General features: G+C 50.4%; 1 long non-coding RNA gene across 1 annotated transcript; it reads right to left on the reverse strand.

Moving 5' to 3' along the window:
- Nucleotides 1-256: 256 nt before the first annotated feature.
- LOC309857740 lies at nucleotides 257-2,167 on the reverse strand. The gene is made up of 3 exons (XR_014307886.1): nucleotides 2,024-2,167; nucleotides 1,323-1,428; nucleotides 257-1,070 (listed from the first exon to the last, which is right to left on the reverse strand). It is a non-coding gene; the product is annotated as an uncharacterized lncRNA (long non-coding RNA).
- Between the last annotated feature and the right edge of the window lie 8,760 nt (nucleotides 2,168-10,927).

Raw genomic sequence — 10,927 nt, forward strand, 5'->3', positions numbered from 1 at the left:
AGCTTATTTATTATCTTGCAGCCAGCTTTTTGGCTTTTTTACTCAATGCTCTAATTTCTGAGATTTATCCAAGCTGATGCATAGAGTTCTAGTTCATTACTTTTCACGGCCGTGTGGTACTTTCGCTTTAAGAATATACTGGAATTGGTCCCTCTGTTCTCTCGCTTGTTGGGCATTTGGATTCTTTCTGGCGTTCTGCCATTAAAAGGTACTGCAGTACACATTCTTCTACTTTTACATACCTTTTCCTCTTTTACTGAATTTTTAATGAGTGAACTCTCCGGATCACACCAGATTTTCTTTTCACCTGTATATATCTGTGGCAATACTGGACAGTTTTATTAATTCATTCATTTCTTTCAGAGCACCTGTGCTCTAGACCGAATGTGTCCCTCCAGAATTCGTACATTAAAACCTCACCCGTAAGGTGATAGTAGGAGGAGGTGAGGCCTTGGGAAGGTGAATAGGTTACCTGGGTGGAAGTCCTATGAATAGGATCCTTGCCCTTACAAATGAGACCCAAAGAGAAATCCCTCAGCCCTGTCCACCCTAAGAGGACACAGCAAGAAAATGGCTGTCTGCAAACCAGGAGGTGCACTCTCACCAGACACTGAATCCGTTGGCACCTTGGTCTTGCATTTCCCGGCCCCCTATACTGTGGGAAATAAATTTCCGTTGCTTATAGGCCACCCAGTCTTCAGTGTTTTTGTTACAGAAGCCCAAGCAGACTAACACAGCCTACTGTGTGCAGAGCGCTGTCTTGAGTGAGTGCCAGGGACAGAGGAATGGTTGAAAGACACAGCCCTTGGACTCTGGGATTCTGCATGGCAGACCAGCCCCCATCAGAGGGGTGGGGCTGGGGCGGGGCGGGGGGGGTGTGTGTGGGGGGGAAATCACAGGAGGATTCTGAATGGAGGGGCTGGGGAGCAGAGAGAGATTCCTGGCAGACTCCTTTGGCTCAGGTCATGAGCCGGGACTCCCCACACCAAGCCCCAGTGTTGGGCTTCCGGCTTCTCAGGGAGCCTGCTTCTCCCTCTCGCTCTGATGCTCCCCCTGCTTGTGTTCTCTCTCTGTCAAATAAAAAAAATAAACGACATTAAAAAAGAAAAAGAAAACTACCATCAAAGGGGAGTTAGTTACCACCCAACACAGCTCACTCACTACTCTAACACTCTTTCCATTTATACCAGCTACTCAGGAAATTACAGCAAATACTATTTTAGGACGCTGTGGTTCAAAGACAGGGATGTACTGGTTAGTGACTTGTTCTATGAACGTAGCTTGGAGGTGTTACATCATCTTACTCACAGAAGCTCTCTTACATCATTGTTTTGGTCTTTATAATTGATTTCAAAGATGGCTTTGTTTCTTCACTCTCCTCCATGAGTCCTGCAGCAGACTTGGGCCAAGAAACAGTAAGATTCTGTGCTGAAGTAGCAAGAGCAGAGAGAGGAAGAGGCTCAGAAACCTGATACCCAAAAGAGGGCCAGGCCAAGGACCCGCTCAGAGCAGGACCTTAGCAAAAATTAGAGTTTTTCCAATGATCAGGCCTAGAGGAAATGGACTGTCTCATTCTGCCCGAACTGACTGTGTGTGCGGTTTAGACAAAAATCCTAAAACTTTACTCCTTACTTTTTTTTTTTTTTTAAGATTTTATGTATTTATTTCAGGACACCTATGTGTCTCAGTTGGTTAAGCCACTGCCTTCGGCTCAGGTCATGATCCCAAGGTCCTGGGATCGAGTCCCGCATCGGGCTCCTTGCTCGGCAGGGAGCCTGCTTCTCTCTCTGCCTCTGCCTGCTTGTGTGCTCTCCCTCTCTCTCTGACAAATAAATAAATAAAATCTTTAAAAAAATTTATTTATTTGACAGACAGATCACAAGAAGGCAGAGAGGCAGGCAGAGAGAGGGGGAAGCAGGCTCCCTGGCCAGCAGTGAGCCCAATCCCAGGACCTTGAGATCATGACCTGAGCTGAAGGCAGAGGCTTAACCCACTGAGCCACCCAGGAGCCCCTACTCCTTACTCTCTATAGCGAATCTCAATCTCTTGGTTTCAGAGACCAGCAAGGGGGTTACACAGTGTTTGGATGGTGCCCTGGCAACCCCAAGAATTAGGCAAGGGAAGAAAAAGCAGAATCAGCCCCCTCCCTCCACATGGTGGATATTATATGGGGGAAAACAATCCTGTCTCCAGAGCCCGCAGTTTCCACGGCTACAGAATGTCACGATGCTCTGTTGTACTGCTTGTATGGTGATGCCTGTGATGACTCTAACATCACAGCTGTGTATTTATACATGGTTCTATCCTCAAGGTGTTTTCCAATCCATAATTTTCCCAACAACCCTAGGAAGTAGGCAGGGAAAACATTATTCGTCCTTTTGTGGCTGATGAAAATGGGGAGTGACCAATCCAGGACACTTGCCTAACATTTGAACTTCACCTGCTTGAGTCCCAGCCTGGGGCTTTTTCCATTTCTCCATGAGCCCAGTGCCTATGCCTGAGGGGGCGCTGGGGATTGGCGTTGGCTGCTGGAGATTAATAGCTCTGTTCTCAGATCCCCAGCACCTTGCAGGGGGCTCCATAGCCAGGTGTCAGTCCCTAGATCACTCAGATCACTCCCAGGAGGAGGTTTGTCCTCCAGACAGAGCAAGAGGGTTCTGAGCTGGGGAGGGACAAGGAGGACATGGGAAAGGTACCAAGTCTGCCATTTGGAATTGTGCTGGTGATTGGGCCGCAGGGGCCAGAAAAGCTGGGATCTAACCCAACCTCTACTGTGAGCTTACTATGTACCCTCTGACAGAGGATTTCATCTCTCTGGGCCTCAGTTTCCCCATCTCTCAATGGACTAAGTCCTAATACCGATCACCTGAAGTTGTTGTTAGGAATTAATGGGAATTGTGCCTGCACTTTGCAAGGACTCAACAGTTGTTGACAATCAGTATTAGTGTTATTCAGATCACTTCTCCTCGCTAATGAAAAGCAATAGCTGCTATGAGTTGAGTATTTACTGGTCTTCGTCTTGTGTAAGCCTCACGACTCCAGAGGGTTGGTGTTCTTTCTGTCCCATGTTATAGATGTGAAACAGACTCAGAGAGGTGACAGCTGCTTGAGACAGAGCACAGATTTGAACCCAGATTGCTTGCACCTTTAAGCCGTAGCACTGCCTCGGTCCTCCTGGGGACTTCACTCTGGGAATGCTTTGTTCCTGATGGGGTTGGGCAGCCTGGAAGGTGTGTGTGACATCTGTAGTCTCTGTACTCCAGGCAAAGGAATGATTTGGTCTTCTAAAAGACACAGGAACAGTGGGAGAAGGGAAAGCATCAGAGCAGGGTTTGTCCAATGGTAACTGGGTGAAATGCACAAATCCCCAACCTGGTAAGGTTTCTATTGGACTAGTGGTAGGGTAACTGTCATCTGGGTTTGTTGAAGCTGGGGGCACCTGGGGGGTCCAGCCTCAGCAAGGGGTTCATGAATTGCATCTGCCAGACCCTTCCTATCTCCTGATACGGAATGGTGTGCTTGGGATTATTCGCCTTATGCGAACTGCCTTTACATGTGGGTATAGAAAAAAGAGTGGGGGAACTACATCAAGATCTTCATTATTACCTCTGGGTGGTAGGAATAGGGTTGATTTGCTTTCCTTCCTATATTTTAGTATTTTCTGAAATACCTACATTAGACCAGAATTAATTTTATAATTGGAAATACAACATGTTCTAATTAAAGAAATGCAGATGCAAATTCTGGTTGCTAGCCTCAACAAAGGTTGGCCCACATTAGAGCTTCTCCTTCAATCCCCAGCTTAACAGTACTGGTTTGGGAGTCAGAAGGTCCTGGGGTCCAGCTCCAATCCTCTGTAAGCATGCTAACTTGGGTGAACTTAACATCCTGGGGCGCCAAATCTCTCACCTGCGAAGGGGAGTTGAAACAAGTTGCCTCGGGAGGCCTGGGTGGCTCAGCGGGTTAATCCTCTGGCTTCCGCTCAGGTCATGATCTCCTGGGATCGAGCCCCACATCGGGCTCTCTGCATAGCGGGGAGTCTGCTCCCCCGCCCTGCCTGCCTCTCTGCCTACTTGTGATCTCTCTCTCTGTTACATGAAGAAATAAAAAATCTTAAAAAAAAAAAAAAAAAAAAGAAAGAAAGAAAGAAAAGAAACAAGTTGCCTCTTAGGGTTGTTTCCATAACTTAATGAGGTGATGTGTTTGGAACTACCCTGGCCAGGTGCCTGGCATTTAGGAGACTGGCTCCATGGTGGTTCTCTTGAGAGCAGCTCCCTTTCCAGAGATTTGCAGGAGGTCCTTTGAAGGTGAGCCACATCGATCATCCCCCACTTTACAGATGAGGCTACTACAAGAGGTTCAGAGGGGGTGCTGAGACCCAAGGTCACACAGTGCAGAGGGAATCTTCTGCAACAGGCTCAGAGAGGGTAAATGACTAGCCCAGGGTCACACAGCTTAAACCTATTTCCAGTTAAAAAGAACAAAGTAAACACCAGCAAACCAAACCGCCCTTTTCAGGGTGTTTACTCTGCAAGGTAACCTGCTAACCCAGCACAGCAGCAGCAGCAGCAGCAGCAGCAGCAGCAGAAACCAATCCTCTGCCATTTATCGAGCACTTCCTTAATGCCCGCCGGATGGCACTTCGCATCACTAATCCGCTCCGTTAATTCTCTACTCGACTCCCCAGAGCCGGGCCGCGAGCCCATTTTAGAGACAAGCAAAGCGAGGCCGGGAGGCCTGCCTGGGGCTGAGTTGCCTGGCTCCGGGGACGGCTGCGGGAGGGCCAGGTGGCACGTAAGGAGTTAAGCGGGGTCAGCGCTCGCCCGGTTGAGGCGTGCTGCTGGCGGCGGCGGCGGCGGGGAGCTCGGGCCTGAGACGGGAAGTCCGGGCAGCGAGCGAGGCAGCGCGCGAGGCGGCGAGCGCGAGGCACAGCGGCCGGAGCCCGGCGCCCGGCGCCCAGCCACCGCCCGCGCCCGCCGTGCCCCGGGCTCGCCATCCCCCGACCCGGTGGCCGCGCGCGCTCGGGACCTCGTCCCGGCGCAGGGCACTCGCAGTGCCGCCCGCCCGGGCGCCAGGCTCGCGGGAACCCGGCTTCCACTTCGCGCCGCTGCCCGCCTCCCCGGCTCGGCGGCTGGCGTCGCCACCGCCTCCTAGTCCTCGGCCGCCGCTGTCGCCGCTGCTGCAATCCAGGACGCACACTCTTGCACTTTCCCGTTGGCCACGCGCTCGGTGGCCCCCTGCGCCAGCCCCGAAGAGCAGCCCCCCACCCCCGCCCCGGACCCGGCGCTGAGCAGGCTTGGTGGCGAGAAAGGCGATCCCGAGTCGGCTTTGCTGGATGCCACTGCAGCGGCTGGCAGCGGGGAAGGCGCCCACGGAGCGGGCGAGCCAAGCGGGACGCGCGAGTCGCCGAGGGAGACCCTGGCGCCTGCTGGGCTCTGCTGGCAGAGTTTGCAAGTGGCCGAGACCCCCTCAGGTAGGGGGAGCGGGGCAGCCAAGCTGCCGCCAAAGGATTCCTGCCCCCAATCGGGGCTTCCAGGTCCAGCCGCTTCCCCGCAGGCTGGGGGCTCAGCGCCCAGAGCCCGGCGAGGAAGGAACCCGGAGTGGTGACAGCCCAGCACCCGGGTAAATGACAAACTTTCTCTCCTCTGGCAGAGGGTGGGACTTTCAGGCTCATCCATGCGTCCTTCCTGCAGGCAATCCAGCTGGGTCCCCAAAGGCAGGCACTCCAGGCTTCTCAGGCTGAGCTGAGCCAGGAGGGGTGGGGGTGGAGGTGTTTGGAGGCAGTGGGCCCCTTTAATTGAATTGATGAATTTCCCCATATTAGGCCTGTTCACAGTTCAGGGGAGAAGGAGCCGGTCCTAGTTTCAAGTTGGCTTCAGGAGGTGCTTATCGCGAATATATATATTGAACATATATTGGAATATATAATTTTGGACAGAAATGAAAATAGACATTGCCGTATTTTCTCCCCTAGGGGAACCTAGTGTGTCAAGGGTGTGGTGCAGGATATCACAGGGAGGAGTACAGTTTTCACAACGAAGGACAAAACGCAGCTAGCCTGGTAGAATAACCAAAAATAGAAATCAAGGGATAAAACTAAACTATAAAACATTTGTATAACTCCGAATGACAAGTTGGGAGAGAGAAAATTTTCAATGATGAAAATATATTTGGAGGAAGAGGGAACTATCTGGTTAGCAGCAAACAGCAGTCCGGAGATCTGTAAGAACATATCACAACAGCAGCCACACAAAATATTTCCAATCCTGTTTCCGTCCTTGAGAGTTGTACCTGTCTCAATGACTCACTCAGCCCAAAGAGGGACCTTTGGACAGCACAGCAGAGGTGTCTCTCTCGTCGCCATGGTGATGGTGTCATCATAGACCTTTCAGAGTCACTCGAGCTGCACAGTGGCCAACTCCTTCTGTCCAGACAGGTGCCTAGTCACAGACAAGGGTGGCACATGAGAGGAAAGACTTCCTTTCCAAAGTTGAACTCTTGTCTCACACATTATCCCTCTGTTTTTGAAAGGAAATGACATGAGGGGAGGTGACCTGCCCCCCCCCCATAGAGTCACTGGCCCAACTTTAGGGTGAAGAGGGGAAAAGAAACACATATTGAGAATAAATAGAGGTCCCATTCTTGACTGAAAACACCATCCCTATCCATTTTTACCGTCCTGAGTCATCAGACATTTCTAGAACAAAGTTGAACATGGGTCCCAGATGAAATCAAAAGCAGTGTTAACACCAATTCCATTTTCCAAAGTCATATTTCTCTAAGCACATACTAATCAAATTAGTCATTCTCTCACCATCTATGTATTTGATCTGCTTTTTCTCTGTGTGTAGCTAAGGCTAGGTACTTCGTTATCTCTCAACCTTTGTGAATTCACGGACCAATTTCTCGGTCACTGTGTGTGGGAAAAACAGGCTCTTCGTGAGTAATTATGAGAAACAAATCACTGTTTTTTTAACACAGCATTTCTGTATGAGTGGACCAGTGGAGGGAAATACATAAAATCGATACTTATCTAAATGAAGTATTTTAAATACTCCCCAAAAGGTAGGGTTCAGTGTGTGTTCTGGCACATAGATGGATACTACATGATTTTGTTCTGTTCATGAAAAGGATCAAAAAAAGACTGTGGACCCTGAGAATCAACAATACAACATTGTAACCAAAAGGATAGCATAAGCGGACAAAAAGGAATGGTCTGGTTCCACCAAGGAGGCCAAAAAAAAAGGGGGACCCAAGAAGAAGGCCCAGGTGCCAGGCTGGAAAGCTGTGGTTTTGAAGCAACGGCAGCTCAGACGGGGTCTTGGCGGGACCTCTGTTATGACCTGTCCTGTAAAGGAAGGCCAAGCAAATGACAACAGGCAAAGAATATCAGAGCTAGCGAGAGCAAGGGAGTCAAGCCACCATTATGTGCATTTGGCAGAGACTCCACATCAAGCAGAAGAGTGAGAACTCATGCTAGTGGGGAAAAGGGAAGGCCTCAGCTATGCCCGATGGGAGCCTATTGGCCCAGAGAGCCTCAGTGAGCTGTCTAGAAGTGAGGCATCCTATGTGCCTGTTCGGGGTCCCAACTTGATGTTTTCTGGTCCGTCAGACCTAGGTGGGGAGTGGGGACAAGAGTTAGGGAAGCTCTCAGATAGAACTACGGCCATTAGGGCCTATTGTTCTGTGGGATCTGGTGCAGATTCCTGGCCTTTTGCTAGATACAGCAGCCAACCTCCTTCCAAGTCTGACATACATAGTAAGCCTGCTTGCTCGGCTGACAACAAGGATTGGGTCCTGGATTGGTTGTGGTCAGAAACCCATCTTCATGTTCGGTCTGCCTATGGCCCATTTGTGCACTCGCTTTTTCATGCAGACTGGGGACCAGAAACCAGGAAAATGCTGAGGAATTTGCTGAGCAGGGCTGAGGACAGAGACTATAGATTTGAAGATCTGAGAAGAGCAAGTGCCTGCATAAGCCCAGGTCCTACAGGATGAGAATCAAAAAAAGCAGGAAAGAGGAAAGTAGCCGAAGCTACCAAAAGGAGGTTATCAGTAAGAGAGAGGAGGGCTGCCTGGTTTCTTCAGCTGGTGAAGTGTGTGAGTCCTGAGGCCATGGTCTCAGGGTCGTGGAGTCGAGTCCCCTGTCAGGCTCTGCACTCAGTGGGTAATCTGCCTGGGATTCTCTCTCTCTCTCTCTCCTTTTGCCCCTCACCCCCTCCCATGATCTCACTCCGTCTCAAAAGAAAATAATTCATTACCTAAAGAAACTAAAAAGAAAGAAATGAAAGAGTATAACGGAATGAAAGAGGAAATGATGGCACACGGATTATTGATCTATTGTTCTGAATCTTCTAAGTCTGCGAAATAGTCTTCTCTGGGCAGAGTGATGGTAACAGACATGGCCATGCCTTGCGAAGGGAAAGGGGACAGTCAGGCTGAGGTGAGGACTCAGGCCACTTCTCCCAGGATCATGTCCCTGACCCAAATACTCAATTTCTGTCCTCAGCTCTGCAGTCCCCCCATCTCATCAGCCCCAGAACCATGATCCACTGATATGAAGTCCTCCAGGGTCTCTGGGCCCTTTCTGGCCCTTACATTTCAGAACTGGCACCTGCAACCAAAGCCTGTCATCCCATTCTTTCAAGAGGCATCCAAGGTGCTGCCCATGACTTTCTGTTCCCATGATTTCCTGCCTTCCTTGGCTCCCTCCTGCTATGCTCCCTCATCCTTCCCCGAATCATGAATTTCTTCTTTCCCTTCTCCTCTCACCTCCGACAACCTGATTGCTCTGTGAAATGGCAACAGTGGAGCAATGATGATGGGTTTACTGCCATCCTCCCTAGTCCTACCTCAGTTGACCCATGAGTCAAACCAGCTAGCATGGAGGTGATTTTCATGGGCCTGGCTTGTGCTGAGCATGAGTGTGACAGGCAACTGGGCAATAAAGGTACTGCCCTATGCCTGGGCTGATCATAGACACTGGAATCATACTTGAGTGTTACTAGAGCCCACAAGTGTCCTAGCCCAGAGAAGAGGTGAATGTGACAGGAGAGGGAAAATGACATCCAAATTCCCCTAGGCTGTCAGTGTGGAGACAGGGTTCCACAGCGAGCACAGCTATATAAACCCCAGCACTTGCCAGCAATCATGCCAAGCACCCAAGCCCTGGAAAGACTGGGGGAGGCCCCAAGCGGGTTGAGGGAAGGTCCAAGGGTGGTCTGGGACCATGATGTGGGGAGCAGGTCCATTACCGTGTGGCTGGAGCAGTGGGATCAGACAGGAGCAGAGACAATGGTCCCACTTCTAGAGCCCCTGTCCTGGGCCGGGTCGTCCAGGAAACAGCTCAGTGGGAACCTCGAGCACCAGGGTGTACGACCAGCTCAGCAGTCTTCACACAGGTCTGAAATTCCAACGAGCCTAGGAGGGTCTCCAAAGGCTCTTATGTTTGGCAGTGAGGAATGCAGCCTCACTGCACTTTTGGAGAGAATCATAAATATCAAATAAGAAAAGAGGATTACAAACAGAGCACCTTCAAAGCCCAGACGCAGACTACTTCTATTTCAAAAGAAGGGATTTGGGGTAAATTGGAAGGGGAGGTGAATCATGAGAGAGTATGGACTCTGAAAAACAATCAGAGGGGTTTGAAATGGCAGGGGGGTGGGAGGTTGGGGCAACAGGTGGTTGGTATTATACAGGGCACAGATTGCATGGAGCACTGGGTGTGGTGAAAAAATAATGAATACTGTTTTTCTGAAAATAAATAAATTTAAAAAAAAACCTACCATTACAGGAAAAGAACAAAACAGAGACTGAATCTGGATGGCTCAGTCATTTCAATGTCTGCATTCAGCTGGGTTTCTGATCCTTGGGATCAGGCCTGCATTAGGTTCCTGGCTCAGCCTGGAGTCACCATCTCCCTCTCCCATGGCCCCTCCCCGCCAATCCTTCACTCTCTCTAAAAAATAAAATCTCTCCATGGCTGAAAAACAGAAAGAAATCCTCTAATACATATACTTCATCTTTTTGATTTCCTACCTCCCACTCTCGATCTACAAAGTAGCTGCTGTAATCTGCCTGTTCCCAGGAACCCTCTCCCCTTGGTTCCTACCTGAGTGTACTTCCCTACCTGGAGGGTCTTCTTCCTCTGAGCTGACTTCTACTATCATCTCCAGGCTCCATTCTATAGAGACACAAGCATGAGCAGCGGGTTGTTAGAGAGAGGGGTTCCCTTGCGCCTGAGGCTCCAGTGGAGGCCAGGCTGGCTCGCCTGGCAACACCTACTCTTCCACCAGGTCCTCAGACCTGCCCTGGGCTCCCTGAGTCAGAGCCCTTCAACAAGACCTTGAGCACAGCTGCTAACGCTCAGCAAAAGGAACGATGCCACTTCACATGGCACTTCCCTGTCTCCATGGGATCAAGATAGCTCTCACCCGTGCACGGATCAACCTGTGTTCCCAACTTGGTGGAAACAGTGTGGGTTAGATGGGGTCTGTGAGCAGCCCCTCTGCCAAGCTCAGAACAGGTGCCCAGGGGAGCTGTCTGTGAAAATGAAAATGTTCTGTGTTGTAAACATGCATTACGGGGCACCTGTAATTTAGCTGATGTGATGAAAATGGGACTGTTTAGCTTTGTTTCCTTGAATTAACTCACACATGAGCAGACATGTCTCGCTAGGGGCAGGGACAGTTCACAGTCCCCAGGAGCCCATCTTTCTCTTCCTGGTCCATACAAGAGCCTCGGCAGGCACTTAGCATTTTGTGGGGCCACAGAGGCCCAGACAAGGTGAAGAGGGACGTTTCTGCCCCTGAAGTAGACCCTAATCCAGGCTGTATCAAGAGAGGCTGCTGAGAGCAAACCATCTGGGTGAGAAGGAATGAGAGAGATGCAATTGGTGCCCTTGCAGTGGCTACCAGGTGCAGGTCTC

Source organism: Mustela nivalis (assembly GCF_964662115.1).
Source record: "Mustela nivalis genome assembly, contig: HAP1_SCAFFOLD_1161, whole genome shotgun sequence".
Classification (NCBI taxonomy): Eukaryota; Metazoa; Chordata; class Mammalia; order Carnivora; family Mustelidae; genus Mustela; species Mustela nivalis.